The sequence below is a fragment of the Pelmatolapia mariae genome, linkage group LG4 (assembly GCF_036321145.2).
Source record: "Pelmatolapia mariae isolate MD_Pm_ZW linkage group LG4, Pm_UMD_F_2, whole genome shotgun sequence".
Lineage (NCBI taxonomy): Eukaryota > Metazoa > Chordata > Actinopteri > Cichliformes > Cichlidae > Pelmatolapia > Pelmatolapia mariae.
In genome coordinates, this window is record NC_086230.1 from 32,575,803 (window position 1) to 32,592,279 (window position 16,477).

The window sequence follows — 16,477 nt, forward strand, 5'->3', positions numbered from 1 at the left end:
AAATAGCAGGTCAGCCATATGGTTCCACCGTGATGTTTTAAACAACAGCGGGTGACGTCTTCAGCCCTCCTGGAGGGGTTTGAAATAAGGGATCAGGCCCGGCGTACCTATAGGGACGCTCTGCTGTACAGCACGTCGATTCGTGCGGCATATGTGGTGCAACAGGCTCGAGCAATGCAGCACTCACCATATGCTCGGGCCTCTAGGTCAGTGCGGAGCTGAATTTGCAACATGTAATTTAGTAATACCAACACCGTGGTTGTCAAGCAGGTTTGTGGGGGAGAGAAATAAATGTATTGGCGCAGAGTGCTGTGGAGTTGGAGGGAGGAAAATCTATAAATGTTTGCCCATATATTGTGTCAGAAGTAGTGTAATTGTAGCCCATTAAATCAGCAGGGTGTACGATGGGCTAGCTTTGATGAAACGGCGCTCCGCTGCTGCCTTCACCATCCACAGCAGGGTCAGCAGGCTGGGGACCACCGAGATGATTTAAGGCCCGAGTCACTGGTTAATAGTTAATGAGAGTGAGTTGTTCAGAGACTCTGGATGGTTTCCAAGTTCCGGCCAGCTCAGGCACAGCAGCTTCATAGGCACTCAAGGCTGGAATTGAGAGGTAACGGAGAGGTCTAATCGTTTTGTTAAATAAGGGCTGCCGACTCTTTAACCTCAGCAGATACCTATGCACACAGTAAGGCGGAAAATAAACACGGCGCATACACCCGCTTGCTCCGGTGATTGTGTCCCCGCCTCATCTCCTGCCCTGTCCCGGAGCCAGATTTACAGCTGTTCCCGTCACCTCTGCAACTTGTTTTCCCTGAATTTTTTTGTCCCGTTGTTCATCATTTTTCCATTTTTCAGGCCCGCACGCATCGAGCCATAATTCAAGACACCTTGTCATTTAGCAGTTTCCCAGGGAAAAATAAAGAGGCTGTTTTTTAAGAAGGCGGCGGATAAAACCAGAGGCTTTTGCACACAGATGCTTAGGGTTCGTCTGTCGTACCCCTCCATCCATAACTACAGCTGGGGGGAGTGATAAGTCAGAAGAGAATCAAGGGCACATTAGTCTGCAGAGAGGAAAAAAACACATGCACCTACAGTAGGAAACCATTATTACCACAGGTGTTTTGTTAATGCATAAAGTGGCTATTATCTGAGCGTAGCTGCCACACTTCTCCCTTTGGTTCCCAGGTGTTTATTGGTTTATTAGGATCCACGCTGGCTTCACTGTACCAATTTAATGCAATGGAATTGAAATAGAGCAAGATATTAGTGTTGTCTGCAGTAGCAGAGAGAACTGTGTCACGTAGCCAGTTAATGTTGTTTCATTATGAGAGAGGATTTAAGCGACCGTGTGCCCTGCAGAGGCGACAGTGAATTATAACTGGACGAATTCCAGCTCACCAGTCAGGGGCGATCAGGAGCACGTTTGAGGCGGTGCCTTCCTTTCTTTACGTTCTTGTATGCACTTGTGCATACGGCATCATACGAGCAGCTTTGTGTGTCTGTACCTCGCTGGCTGTGAGAAAAGACAGAGATTGGACGAGAGCTGTAGAGAGACTCTCCAGGGTTTAGAGAGAATGCTCATTAAGGCCTCCTATAGCACAGCCAGCTCATTCCTCACAGTCCCAGCGGCCGGCTCTACTACGCTCTGCTTCCTCACCACATCCTCTCCCCTCTCTTTATCTGCTCTCCTCTATTTCTGTCTCCTTCTCTTACTGTCTTCTTCTCTTTCTGTCTCCTTGCCCATCTGCGTCTCGCCCGCTTCCTTTCGCTCAGTCCTCCACCTGCACTCGGGAAGCTCAAATAGCAGATGTTTAGGCTTTTCGTCGACAGTTTGCATAATTGTCGAGTTCTTCAGCAAATTAAAAATTTGCCAAATGCAATCTGAATCTAGACTTGAAACACAGACTGTTGTCTTTACCTGCTATTTGCATTGTTTTTCTTAATTGGGCTATAGATAGTATTTTGGGGTCAGTTCCAGGTGTTGACAACAAAAAGCAGCTGGATGTAAAGCTACTTTACTGGGGTTTTCTTTTTTCTCTACAAAACTTTATCAGTTTATGCACACATGTTGGTCTTGAGTGTTTTTTTGATTGGTGAAGGCGGAGGTGTTGAGCAGGTGTAGCTGTCACTGGTGAACCCAGCTCGCTTCTCACAGGAACAAGTTTAAATTTATCTCGCCCATTTTGAATCTTCACTCTTCAGCTAGTTGCGCAATTAGGGATAAAACGCTCTTCTTTGTTTCTGCCTCATTTCCTGGTTTGAAGTTAATGAGGTTACTGCATTATTGCGGAGATATCTCATGCAGCAGCTTTAAAGGATAACACTGGTTACTTTGTCTTTTTTTAGTTCATAAACAAATCCCCCGAAGACACCGAAACCAACAATTAGTTTGCTGTGCTATCTGATAAAAATTACATCTTCATGCAATGCAGAGCTTTTGTCCAAAAACACACAAAATGCCAAACTTTGCACTTTAGATCTACAGCACTGTGCAAAAGTCTTGAGTCACTCTTCTATGAGTTATGCTTTGCTTTGAAAATGAGAAATAGATGCAGCAGTTTATTGAAACCTGCAAACATGCCTTTAAAATGCAGTAAACAAGGGAAATAAATTGAGTTTACAAATTCTAAGACTGAATGTCAATATTAGTTGAGGTCACCTTTATTCTTAGGCAGCGTTATGGTGCATAGTCTGCAGGAATAGTTCTCCAGGTATCTTAAAAGACATCCAAAGGCCTTCTTTGGTTGTTGACTGTCTTCTGGATCCCGCACTGCTTCAATAGCAATAAGATCTGGGCTCTGGGAGGCCAATCCTTGACTGACGGTGGTCATTGTGTGTTTTACTATCCAGGTATGTTTTTCCTGCATTTGCAGTATGTTTGGAATCATCGTCCCCAACACATTGCCAAGTAAATGGTATGGTGGATAGAAATCTATAATTTTCTGTGTTTAGTTTTAATGAGGTCTCCAACATCACTGGTTGAAATGCACTCCTAAACCATGACAGAGCCTCCACCGTGTTTCACAGATGGCTGTAGACTCACTGTTGGACCTCTCTCGTGACCGCCTCTGTAAAAACTGATGATAATTTGAACCAAAAATGTCAAACTTGGATTCATCAGACCTGTTTCCAGGTCCTGTTGCCTTTCCATCCAGTTCTTGTGTAATTTGGCACACCTCAGCCTTTTCTCCCCGTTTCTCTTCCTTAACAATGGCTTCTTGACAACCACCCCTCCACTGAGGCCATTTCTAATGAAGCTTTGGCGAACAGTAGATGGAACTGAAGGGTCAGATGCATTTTTCAGGTCCTGTGTCAGGTCTTTTCCGAATTTTTTTTCTGTTTCTTGAGTATATGAGTTTTTTAAGCATTACCACTTCTTCACTTGTCCAATTTCTTCAATTTCTTCAAGGACACACTGCACACCAAGCCAAATTGTGCCAGGTTTTTGGCTAACAGTGCTTTGGGAATCACCTTGTTGGAGCAACAATACTATTTTACGCCTATAAAACTCTGTTATCTTTGGTCATTTTCATAGTTTTAACCAAAGCAATGGAAACATTGTGTCTTCTTGCAAAGATACATTTTAAAATGGGATTTTTTCTGTGTACACACAACACTGGTTCATCCTTTGAGTTAGTTGCTTATTTAATTCTTGAATGATTCATTTGTTGGTGTTAAGTGGTTCAACAAACAAGTACACACACAAACAAATTCTGCTAAAATGGTCAAGCGCACTGACTGTACTGAAAAAGTGAAGAATTAGCCAATGTCCATGGCAAAAACCTGGAAAAAGCTCCAGAAATCCTGGAGAATCTTTGCTCAAGACCACTTTAAAATATAATAAAATGAGGGGTGACTCAATACTTTTGCATAATATTACACGCCCGCCTATGGTGCCTCTGCAAGCAGCTATGCAACCCACCGCAGACCCTGCTTTTCCTGCTGTTTGTTATTTAGTGAATAACATGTCTCTTGTCATCCATGCCTTGTTTGTTAACTGCAGAGCTCTTTAATTTGGTGTTTAAGCTTCGGGCTTTTTACATGTTGCCTGGAAGGCCAGGGAGGTCCCAGAACAGACCAGTTTCACCAAAAATGAATGAAATCTGTTTGAAATCATTTCCTTTTCTGGACCTGAGTTAAACACATTTTTGGTTTTGTTAAGAAAAAATAGTGCAGGTTGTTCTGTAACCAATCTGTGACAGATGTTCTTGGTTAATGCTAAAGTTAATGCTACCTCTCGCATTTTCTTCTTTTTACATCCCAAAAGCAACCCGGTAGATGGGCTGTGCGTAGGTGGGCCAGGTGTATTTGCGTGCTCAAGTCTACAGATGAGTGCCGGTGACATGATTTGTCATGCAGACAGCCAGCCCGCTGTCGGCTTGATTACCGCTGGCCAGCCAAACGCTTGACCCTCAAGCGGTCGAGGCCCCGGCGGTGGCAGTGGTGGGAGCATTATCCACCTCCACCCCTGCCTGTGTATAATGGCCGCATCGTGTGATCGATGGCCTGTGTACCTGTGGAGCCCGGCAGCTACAAAGCCAGACACACACACACACAGACGCACACAACTATACAAGGAAAGGGCTTTTATGAAGGTCTGGAAACACACAGCGCTCCTCAGGAAACACCTTAGGTCACACCCTGACACATGAATCCATTATACAGGCTTGACTAGATGTATGGTGTATTGTCCAAATACACTGTAGTCACAGTGCTGAATTGTTTGAATGTTTGCCTGTGCAGGCATTCTTCCTCATAAACAACACGACGTACAGATTATGAAAAGATTCCTGATGGTTTCTTGACTCCGAGTCACTGCCTGGTGCACATTTCATAGCTTATATATCGCGCTGCAAACACACTCCTCCAACACAGAGTTACTCAAACACTGTTTGAGTAACTCTTTAATTTTTAAAAAATGCACTATTTGTGCATTTTTTAAAATACTGAATTGTTTAAGCGAGACTTTAATTTAAAAGTTAAATAACTTTTCTTATTAACGGAGGCTTTTACGTCAACGTTTTTTTCTGTCTCTATTGTACAAAAGCAGCAAAAATGAATGAGTGAAAGCTAGCCAGGTAGGTTGACACAGCTAATGCCTTTAGTTCAGCTCTGCACAACTTGCTTTTAACCAGACTATTATCTGTATTCGTATTCACATGAAAAGGATTTGAGTGATGTTGCTTTATCTTGGCCAGACATCCATGACGGGAATCCTAGATCCATATATCCAGTCGGTTGACAGATTACAGGAAAATCATTTACCGTATTTTTCGGACCATAAGGCACATTAAGCAAAACAAAACAGTCAGATAAATCAAACTTTACTCAACTCATTCTTCTTGCTTCCTCCACTGCCGTACCATTGATTCATTAACCCTCGGGCACGCTCCGTTTTGCGTAACTATTTTTAAATCCCCATAGAACCGGAACCAGGTCAGCTAGCGCACTATTTTTTTTTGCATATGAAACCGGAGGAGTTGTACTTACATCTTAAACCATCAGCTTGTCCTAGGTCACGGTTTCCTTCCACATATAGCTTTGAAAAAATTGCATAAAAAGCGCTTGCAGGAACAAAAACATAATATTCCAGAAACACGCTTTGCCGATCCGATCAGCTGTTCATAACACTTCCTACATTGAAATAGACGTCAGCACGAACTATCACATGTCCGCCATTACCTGCCCGGAACCGGGAGTGACGTTATTTTCGCGGAAAATGTTTTTTACTTGTAGGCCTTATGAGCCTATACTGGTGTTTTTAAAAGTCATGTTTGACCTTATGCTTTTCTGAATAGTTTCTGGGATGCTTAGAACTCAAATTGCACTGCTGTAAGTAGTTTATTTTTATGCATATGCTGTTTTCTTTCCAAATTTGCATTATAGGATTGTTTTTCGTTTTTTCTGCAGTATATAAAAATTGGTGTATCTTAAAAATAAAACTATGAAGACACTCAAAATAATTTTCCTGTTGTTGTAAACTATTTTTTGCAACTTTTTTGTATTTAAAGTTTTGAGGGATAAACCTCTTAAATTTCTCTAACTAGAAATATATGTAAAAAAAAAAAAAAAAAAAAACGATTTTCAATTTTTTTTGTAGTTTATTGCACTTTTTTGCAATTTATGTAGTTACTATGGACTTAATGCATACATATTATTAAAATTTGGGCTATAACAGTTGTATTGATGTATAGCAACTTGAAATGACAAAAATGCTGTAGTGCCAAAAATGGCACTACAGCATGTAAAAATATAAAATTAGCTCTGGCGGACTTGGTTTTAAAGGGTTAATGTTGAATTCTCTCACAGCTGCTCTTATTCCCATGTTGTTGCAGTATATTAATGACTAACCTCGTATTGTGGATGGATTATCTCAGTTGTTCTCCTGACTGAAGTTTGGTCCGTTTACAACATCCTGCCATGCGATTGCATTTGTCTCTAACCATCAGGAACCCTCACGTTAACTTTTATCGAGTGGAAAAAAGTTAGCCTTCATCCTCCAGCTTCACTGCTTCTTTTATGCTAACCATAGCTGTGTCGCTAGCAACCACATAGCACATCATTATATACCAGCTAGTCCAACTTCAGTAACCCTACAAACGTCACTGCTGTTTAGTTTTCTGTCTTCGTTTATTTATTTATTTTTTCGCCTGTCCCGTTTGGTTCTTTTGCCATCAGAATTATTGTCTAAAGGCAAAGAAAGATGCCCAACGGATTTACTTTACCAAATGGACCATCCCAGCCTTGCCGTATTGGTCTATTTGATTCACCTTTGCTTTTATTGTTTATTTTATTTTATTTTCACTTGCTACACACGGGACAGACTTGACTGGGGGAAAGAAAAGGGAGAAAGAACGAGGGATCACCCGTGTGTACACCTGTGAGCGTGAGCGCGCTTGTATTTAAAAGGTTCCTTCATATAATGATCTGCTAGAGGGTGTGGGGGGCCATAGCCCCGTCCTCCAGGGCATGAAGCAGGTATGGAGGAGATCAAAGCTCCAGAGACCCTCAGAGCACAAGAGTCCAAGGAAGACCAACAGAGGGGCAGCCGCGCCACTCTCCCGGAAAGAGCTGAGGAGAGCCCCAGATAAGGGGTCACTCAGCAGCCGCGGAGCAGAAGCCAGGGGGGGTTGCAGTGACGTGCCCGTGAGCTCGGCCGGCAGCCAGCTGTGCCAGAGTGGCCGAGCCCCAGCCCGAGAGGCCGAGGGCACCCCACCCCCGAAGTGGCCCGAGCGAGCCTCAGGCTCCAGGCCCCGACAAGCAGCCACCAGGAGTGAGCCGGTGCGTACCTGGACGCCCATCCCCGGACACAGAGAACCACCAATGCACCGATGCCTGAGGGTGTCTGCCACTGGCAGGGGGAGTTGTGGGGGGAGATAGGCCTCCAAACCTTGGAGGGCCTGAGATGTCCTCAGAGAGGTGGCGTCTGATACCCAACCTGACATATAGACGCAGACAAACAGGCACACACAGATACAAACATCCATTCCCACCCTCATGCTCTCATATGCAATTACTCAGCACTCACCCAACATGGAGACAGACATAAAGAGACACTGTACACACAATCACACTCCCCAAGCATACTCTAAGCCCCAGGTCTAGGTACCCATGCCCCTGGAGGGGGAAACTGCACCCAGACCCAGGTAGTGTTACCCTCTTAAGAGAAGCAGACCGCCCCGACTCCACAGCAGCATGGAGGCCCCACATTCCAGACCCCAATCGGATGGCCAACTCCTCCTCCCAGCCCCCCCGCCCCAACAGGCAACAGAGAACGGGGGTGTGTGAAGACTCCAAACCTCCCTCCGCCCGTTCATATGTAGTGTTGATGCATGTGTGTTCTAAGGTGCATTAAATGCACCTTCTGTCTTCGTTTATGTCAGAAGTGATAGCAGAGCTGTACATTTGAATGTTTTCAGAAATCTCTCAGTCAGAACATGCTATATCATGCTTAGGTGGAAACTAGCGAGCTAACTTCCTGCTAACTTCTAACTCTGTTAAATTTAATAAATTCTGTTTTCATGTTGTTACACCTGGTAAAGCAGCAACACTGATCATTTTATTACAGATGAAAGAATTTAGACAGTTTTTAACTCTCAGTGATGCTGCAGTGATCGTGTGACTTTGGGACCTGAAGCAGACAGAGTTTTGGACCCAGATTACACCGCGAGGCTCCTGCCTACGGTAGCTGTAATGCTCCAACAATCCATCGAGCGGTGCGGCTTCATAGCGTACCAAAGTCGTACTAAAACATTTTTTGACAGATTTTTGAGCATCGTGTACCACATAAAATCAGTTAGAGGTCAGTAAGCACAACCAGAATTCATACATAAGGCGCACTGTCGATTTTTGAGAATATTTAAGGATTTTAAGTGTGCCTTTATAGTGCGGAAAATACAGTAGCATTTGTTCATAAAGTCTCTAGAAGTCTACTGAAGAGAAGGAATGCTATATATTTTCTTTTTTTGATATATCAAGATACTGGTTGAGAACACTGTCAAACACATGGATTAGTTGTTCAGTTAGTCAGAGATCAGTTGACTAAAAGGGAGCATAGCTAATTGTTTCCACTGTCAGTAGCTGTCCTGCTATATGGATGGCAGTACTGTTATCCTGCAAGTATCTGCTCTCACCCGGAAAGAAATATTTCATCACAGGATAAAGACGAATATTCCCGATCACTGTGATTGATTTGCAGTGACCTTTGCCAGCGAAATTCCCTCCACAGCATGATGGAGCCACAGTATGCCCTTTCTGTTAGGGTCAGGCGTTAAGGTTTTTCCTTCGAGTCGCTCGTCTCCCCCTTGCTCGCTTGCTTTCCCGTTCCGTTCTGTTCCCGTCCATCTCCTGCATAAACAAAATCCCTCCCGCTTGATCTTTTCAAAACTCTCAGTTTGTCCTTTGGAGAGCCAAGGTTACCATGTCCATCGCTCCCTCCCGCTGCAGCAGAGATCTGTCAACAAACTTCTGAACACTTTCTCACTTGGAAAACTTAAAGAGGAGCGGGGTTGTCCCAGGAGGTAATCAAGCTCCTTCTCCTGCAACTGGTATCTTTAAACAGAATAGATAAAGGAGAAGCGGGTCATGCAGGAGAGCTCAGGTACTCTGCTGGAAAAGTTCAGTGTATTGATGTGCTGCAAAGGGCTAGTGCTTCACAGAGAGAGGAGCCCGTCAGACCGCAGGCTTGATACCTGCACCGCTAGCCCAAAGGGAGCTAGGTTAGTGCCCAGAGAAATTGACTTACTGAAAAAAGATTACTCCCTCTTTCTGTCGTTTTTTTCTATCCTTCTTACCCACACAAACCTTCTTTCACTCCTCTCAACTTTTGTGGAAAAGAAGAAAAAAAACACTCGGATAAATTACTGTTCTTCACTGGAGACTAATGATCTACTGGTGTCTTTGCGTCCTGGCCCTGAAAGTGGTGAAGAGCTTTGATGATGGAGGATTGCGGCTGACAGATAAAAGCTGGACCCCCTCCAAACCTCCTCCCCCCCACCCACCACCACCATCTCCTTCAGATGCTCCCCATCTCTCCCAGCTACTTAGTTATGAGCTCCAGCGTTATTTCTATAGTAACCCATTGTTATTTTATTTCATCTTTGCCCCGAAAGTTCAAGCTGGAGGCAGAGGAAGACGGCACAAATTGTGGTTGCCTCTCGCTCTCTATCTCTGCCTTTGTCTCCATTCAGCTCTTTTTCTGTCTGGATGCATTCATCGTGTAAAGGAATTTGACGACGTGTCGGTCTCTTAATGCGTTTCTAAAGAACAGGTTTCCTTTAGCTAGTCCTCCTTTTCAGGTAAATGGATAAACATTTGCATTTTTCTAACACATTTCTTCTATCAAATGACAGAATTACACAAAGAAAGGTCGCCGTTTTGAACATTACACACCATAAAAATCTTCAAAGCTCACACTGATCTCTATAGTCTCTGCACTGCCTTCTTTACCTTCCTCTCCTCCTGACATTGTCTTTAACGAAGCTGTTGCTGCTTTTAAAAAAACGAGCTTTGTGCAAATTCACCTGCATTATTTAGTAAATTTCTGCAGCGAGCCATTAAAAGGTTGAGAGAACTTGAACTCTGAGAAAACGTGACTGTTTTTGAGCCCTTTCCCTTTCCGTCCCCACTCCTCACTTTTTCACCCGAGCGCAATTTGATTTGACTTGATTTGATTTGAGCCCTGCCACTTTCAGTTTGAATAAGGTAACCAAGAGTTATTTGCTAGGAGAGACAAGGGCCTCACCGGATGGAAGGTTTGATGAATTTTCACACTGCTTAAAAATTCCAGCTTTGCTTTATTCAAATGTAACACATGACTACAAAGACCCAGTGTTTGATGAGGTGTATGAGATGTAAATGTCGGATGGAGCCTCTCCACTTATCTGCCCCACCGAGGAAGGTGCCCAGCATCGTAATCATCTGATCTGAATGGATTCAAAGTGTGCTCCTTGATGTGAATGAGTGCTGCTCCATTGCTTTGACGGGGGGAGCGGTACAGTAACATCCCCTGGGGGCTCCGTGGATCAGATGGAGCAGGCTGGGAGATGTGTGCGGCAGCCTCTCAGGGATCTGTGAAGACTGCAGTTATTTTTCAAGGAATTCATTTTTGTTGGGGGAAAGCCGCTTTAAATCTCAGATTCCGCTACATTGGTGCTAAATTTGTATCTGACTATATCAGTGTCTCCTAAAAAATCCACTTCACTCCCTTCTTGTTTTTTTTTCTCCGACCTGTGTTTGTCGTTCAGTCATTTGAAATGACTCCGCTCTTGTATGTATAGTCAGCCAGGCTGGATAAGCTTGCCAGCATAAGATGGAAATGCATGCAAATTTTAGACCTCTTACTGCAGTGACCAAACCAGAGGCAATATTGGACGCCAAAATATGTCAGTCATAAAGGCATAAACATTATGAGCTTGGAGGAGTGGCAGTGCAGCAAGCATTTGATTGGTTTTCACTCATTCGCCTTTTTTTATTTTAGTTTTGGTCAATGGTTAGCTGAAAACTAATTGTTTGGGTTAAGCTGGTGAAATCTACATGAATAGATTTTGGAATTTTTCATATTGCATGTTGCAATATGACACTTACCTAGTGTCCTTTATGATGAGCATGTGTGATGAGTTGGGAGTCAGAGGTGTTTCTCGCTGCTGCCATAAAGGATGCTCAAGGACACCTTGTGCATATCTTTAAGACGTCAGCAGCTTAGAGAAAAATTGCCATTTTTGACATCCTAGTCAAACCATCGCAGGTTCTGCGAGGAAACTGCATCAACTCCTTTATTTCAGTACATATGAAATCCCCCGCTGTCACTCTACAGTACCAGGCAGGAACCGTATCAGCAGGAATTTATGCAGATCTCGATTAGCTCAATGAAAAATGATAAAATATCAGAGATATGAACTATTAAACAGCAGATGTTTAACAACACAGCAGATGTTTTATATCACCAGCAGCGAGAGGATACATAGGCTTTTCACTGGTGCTGTAGCTAATAAGCGAGCTCGTGGATAAGTGCGTGTCTACCTCTGCGCGTGGCCAAGCCTCCGGATGGCCGTGCCTCTGTCTGGTGGCAAGCTAAGCTTAAACACTTTGTGCTTGTGCTGCTGAGAGACTGTGTGTGCACAGGCCTGTATTTGTCACTGTGTATTTGCGTGTGAGCTCTAAACCAAGCTGCTCACAGCCTGCCTGTCTCTTGTCCCCCCCTAGAGGGTCATTCAGCCCCTCTCTCAGCCTCTAATCCCGTCTGTCCGGGGGAGATAGAGGGGAGCAGACGGCCACATCACACCCGGGGCGCCGCAAACACAATCACCAGCCTTTCACAGACACTTAACGGGGCTTTGCGCTTGTTCAACAAGGCAAAACGCGGCAGGAGGGATCAATTTAATACAAGGCCTGACTCAAATGGAAAGAGGGTAAATAAATAGGCAATGACAGCGAGGACTGTTGCACAATTTGTGTAGTGGCTTTCCACTTTCTCTCAGTCTCTCCTTTGTTGCTCTTCGCTGTAGCACCTATATGATTCCACTTCCTCCCTCTGTGACATATGGGGCTGAGCTGAGGAAGAGCAGTCCTGGTCCCTCTCTCATCAGGCTGTGTTATTTTAATAAATCACTTCTGCCATTGCTTGGTACATTAATTCCCCAGGCCCAGAGGGCTGTGTTACCACTAGCAGCGATCTGCATGAGGCGCTAAATGATGTGGGGGATCCCCCGGTGAGAGAACAGAGGCTCTCTGAATCTTCCCTCCATCTCAGCCTTGTCGGTTTGGCTCTCACCCTGGGCTCGCCCAGTTCTCAGCACAAATCGTATTCAGAAAAGAAGCCGAGGCCTCGTCGCGCACGCATAACCGAGAGAGAAGTCACCTGACGCCTCAGACACTAGCCCTCGTGTAGCATTGTTGCGCTTCGTCACTTCAGGGCATTGCGGTGCGATGCATCTGCGCTCGCATCCATGAAGCACTCCTTTCCACAATGTCAGCTTCAGGCATTAGTAAAAGTTGCAAGGACAGTCCTCACAGCAGCATTCAGGTTTAACACAATTAAATCCGTGCCTTCACATTAACAGAAAAGGCAAACCCAAGACTGCAGAAGCTCACGTCTCTTTCGTGCATCTTGAGTTGGTCAGTTCATTGAACAGACATGGTTGCTGCTAACAAGATCATGAAGAGGCAAAGGCTACTGGTGTAAGACATCCAGTCTGAAAGTCTCACTCTGTCATGGGGGAAAAATTAAAATTGTGTGCGTATGTATTAAACCGACGCTTTTTCTGCACACACGAAATTAGAACAGGGTGCAGAGTTTTTCCTCAATAACATCTATTAGAAATTAAAATTGCTCCAAGCAGCAATGAGCACACAGCAGTAACTTTATTATCCGGCTCAGGATCGGTCGGCACGGTGCACGATCGAGAGGGCTTTGATCGAGTTCGGGTAGCACAGAACGCGAGTGCTACGGCTCATTCTGTCAGCGTCGGGCGTATCTCTGAATAGAGTCAGAAGAAAACGCAATACCAAAGTGACCACGTCTGGAAAAATAGATTAAAAAATACAGATGAATCCAATGTTTTGTAGCCCATGTCAGAGAAATGCTCGAGTCTCACAGCAGTTTAATCTACACCTTCTCTTACAGTCCTCTTCAGTTTGCAGATACGCTCTCTCCAAATGAAATTCCATCACATTTTCTTGCAGCGAGATGATCATAGCTCTCAGAATGAGCCCCGTGTCTGCAGGTGGTGGCATACATAAACACTACGTAGATGTAGCTGTTTTACATGACTGCTTGATTGAATTCAGCACGGTGCGACTGTACAGACGCAGGTGGTACGAGTAGGAGACACCAAAGTGGTAACACTCGCACTGGTAGTGTTGGTGGGAGCAAATGTATTTCCCCACCGGGGGTACCAGACGCCACCGTTTCCCTTCCAACACCTCAGCGCTCTGTTCGCCGGCTCTCCGCTTCTTTCTTTCTTTATACATTATAACTCCTTAGACAGAGGTGAGGTTGCTATTGGTATGCACAGACAACACCGGCAGATTCACCACCCAGAATACCACTGGGAGATTATACCCTTCCTGCTCCACGCAGCAGGGATTCGGCTACCGTAAATAGAGCGCTTGGGAGTGTGCTGTGTGCCCAGAATGACAGAGCACTGCAGTGGCTGAATACTCCAGCCAGACGGCGAGCACAAACTCAAGGACTGCCGCAAATACAGTAATCTCTCATGCTTTTGGTTGTGGTTTTTACCTTTTTCTACAGGGACTCAGAAATCGTCGCGCTGGAGATCCATCTGGCTGATTGTCAGCATGCGCTGGGCAACCGTTGGGGCATGCAGGACATGAGCTACAGACAAAATCTGTTGGACTTTAGAAAAGAAAGCAGGAGGCCAGAGTGAAAAAAATAAAAAAGCTGCTCACAGGAACCGTGCATCAGTCGAGACAAGAATTCGGGCCTACTTATAGTTTTCAAAGGAGAAAATTGGGCCATTTATTTGCTTTTTGCTCAAAGATTAAATGAGTTTATTAATAAATAATTCATTGTATGCTTGTATCAAATCTTCCGAGGGACGAGGCATAAGTCGTAGCAGTGCTTTAGCATGCCGATCGTATCATGAATAAAAAGCAGGAGTTCGTCTAAAGGCTTATGCAGAATCAGAGACAAAACCTGAATGACAGTGAGAGAGGTAATTTGAACGAGTGTAATGACTTGCTGTTGCTATGGTGTGCAATGACACACAGTGGAAACACAGACGCAGCACAGTGAAATTCAAGATGAGAAGCGCTTCGGCACGTTTTAGCAACAAGCTACCGATTGCGTTAATTATCCGTTCGTAACGTAAGTGTGCACCAAACTTTTTGTTTTTTCAGGAGACGTTAATACAAGTTTAATTAAAACATTTCGTGGTCATTTTCAGTTTTCATCATCGAGTATTAGCAGCTTCTCTTTTTCTCCTCCACATCCCAATTTCCATTTGTCTTACGTTTGACCCATTAAAACTGCATCTGTGCATTTGACTTAATATGGGCACGGAGGGCTGTCTTAATTAATAAGCAGGCATCCACCAAACTAATCTGCCTGTGTTGTGAAGTCTGTCCTTTCCATTAAGTGGGACTCACATTATCTCCTAATCAAATTAGTCACTTAATTGTGGCCCTCCCTTGATGGATCCCATGAAAAAAGGAGTGCCGTGTTTGCTGCAGGGGGATGTGTGAAGATGGAACACGGCTGTTTCATTACGATATGAATTTTTTAATAACCAAAGCGTTCACTGTCATCTTCTTGCTTTGAACCTTGGCAAAGGGTGAAGTTGAATTTGACATTTTATCCACTCACACAGTTGAGTGTCTGGCTGCTGTGTTGGGGCTAAGCACCATAGCCCAGGGCCACTACCCAATTGCCCAACAGGGGATTGACCCCTGTCATCCACTGATCACTAGTCTGCTTTCTTAATCACTCCCCCGCATTGTCTACTGCACTACTTGATCTCAGTCGATGCATTAACTCCTTCATCCCTCTTAGAGCTGCTATTCCCCAAGTCGTGATTAAGGAGTGAAATCTGATGTTACCAAAGATTTCACTCTATCCGTCCATCCTTGGACAGATTGGCTCCTGAGGGGAGGGTCTCTAATTTTAAGGAGCCAAGTCCGCCCCCGCGGCGTTACAGCGCGGTTGCGGTGGCCGGGGGAAACCCCGGGTCCTGATGAATGGAGGTATGTGTGGTCGTTTGTCCCGCTGATTGAGTTTTATCCCCTGCCCTTTCACAGCAGCCAGACAATAAAGAGAGCCACATCCAAGCGTGACAGGTTAACCTAACAGTAATAGAATACTCTTAATAGTCTAGCCTCAGCCAAAGTCCACGGCAGAGACGTCCAAATAGCCAAGCTTCCTTTGTGGCGGGAGTGGAGGTGTGAGGGGGGACCGGCTCTCACTGTTGTTGTGTGATGGAAGCAAGGACAAAGAGGGCAGCTTGATGGCTTAATGTGCGGTTTGATCGCTTCGTTGGGTGAAATTGAAGTTGGTGAGGGCGACCAAACACAAGGGAGGGGGTGTATTTTCAAAATGGAAATTAGTCGTATACGAGCATGACATCGACGCGCTGTATCGCTTAAATATTTTATGGGAATCCTTGAGCCTTTGCATTGGTACAGATGCCACGACACGGTGGTGGCGTCTGCACAGAAAAGCACAATCAAAGTGAGCAAACTGTCAAAGGAGATTTGGATGATGTTGTCATGACGTTGACATGAACGTGTCTGTTTTCTGGCAGATAATCTTCACAAAGAGAATCCTCCGGGCTACATGCATCCGCGCAGGCAGAGCCTCTGACTGTGTTTGTTTCTGTTGCACCTCCGCTCGCAGTTTGTCATGTCTGACTCGGGCTTTAATTAGGCCTGCGAATTGAAGCGGCGGCAGCAGCAGGGCTGGGAGCCCTCTGTCCACAGCTCAGCCGTCCTCCACGGTGTCTCCTCGGAGGACCTCTCTGCTCTGTGTGGTTAAGATAATAGAGGCTCGCTCAGAAGATGTTAATTGAGGGGAGATAAAGTGCAGTAGTGGCTGCGGGGATGCACGGAGCGGGGGTGGAGGGGAAGGAGGGAGAGCTACCTGATTAGAGGCTGAGGTGTTTGACTTACAGCTCTTCTTTTGATGATGATATATGTAGCGCGAGATTTTTCAAGGAGAAAGACAGAAACACACGAGGAGGAGCCTAAGAGATAGTTATTAAAGTTTTCCCTGGGGCGTTTCTGTTCATCGCTGTGCCGTTACTAAGTTACGCTCTCGGGTTTGTGGAGTGAAGAGTCCGGTTTCGAGGAGCTTTTTGGGGGCTCAGAAGGATCTGGCAGCCGTGCAGACGGGCAGGGAGAGAGGCAACTCTACCTGGGCCTCGGAGGTTGAAGCAGAGATGGAGGTGATCTGACCGAAACAGCTGAAGTGACAGAAGCTACATTAATAGTGGCATATGTCTGGAGCAGAGAGAAACTAAAA

General features: G+C 45.0%; 1 protein-coding gene across 6 annotated transcripts in view; it reads left to right on the forward strand.

The window, feature by feature from the left end:
• LOC134626544 (RNA binding protein fox-1 homolog 3-like) overlaps positions 1-16,477 on the forward strand; it is a 421,716-nt gene that overhangs the window by 136,542 nt on the left and 268,697 nt on the right. The window lies entirely within an intron of this gene.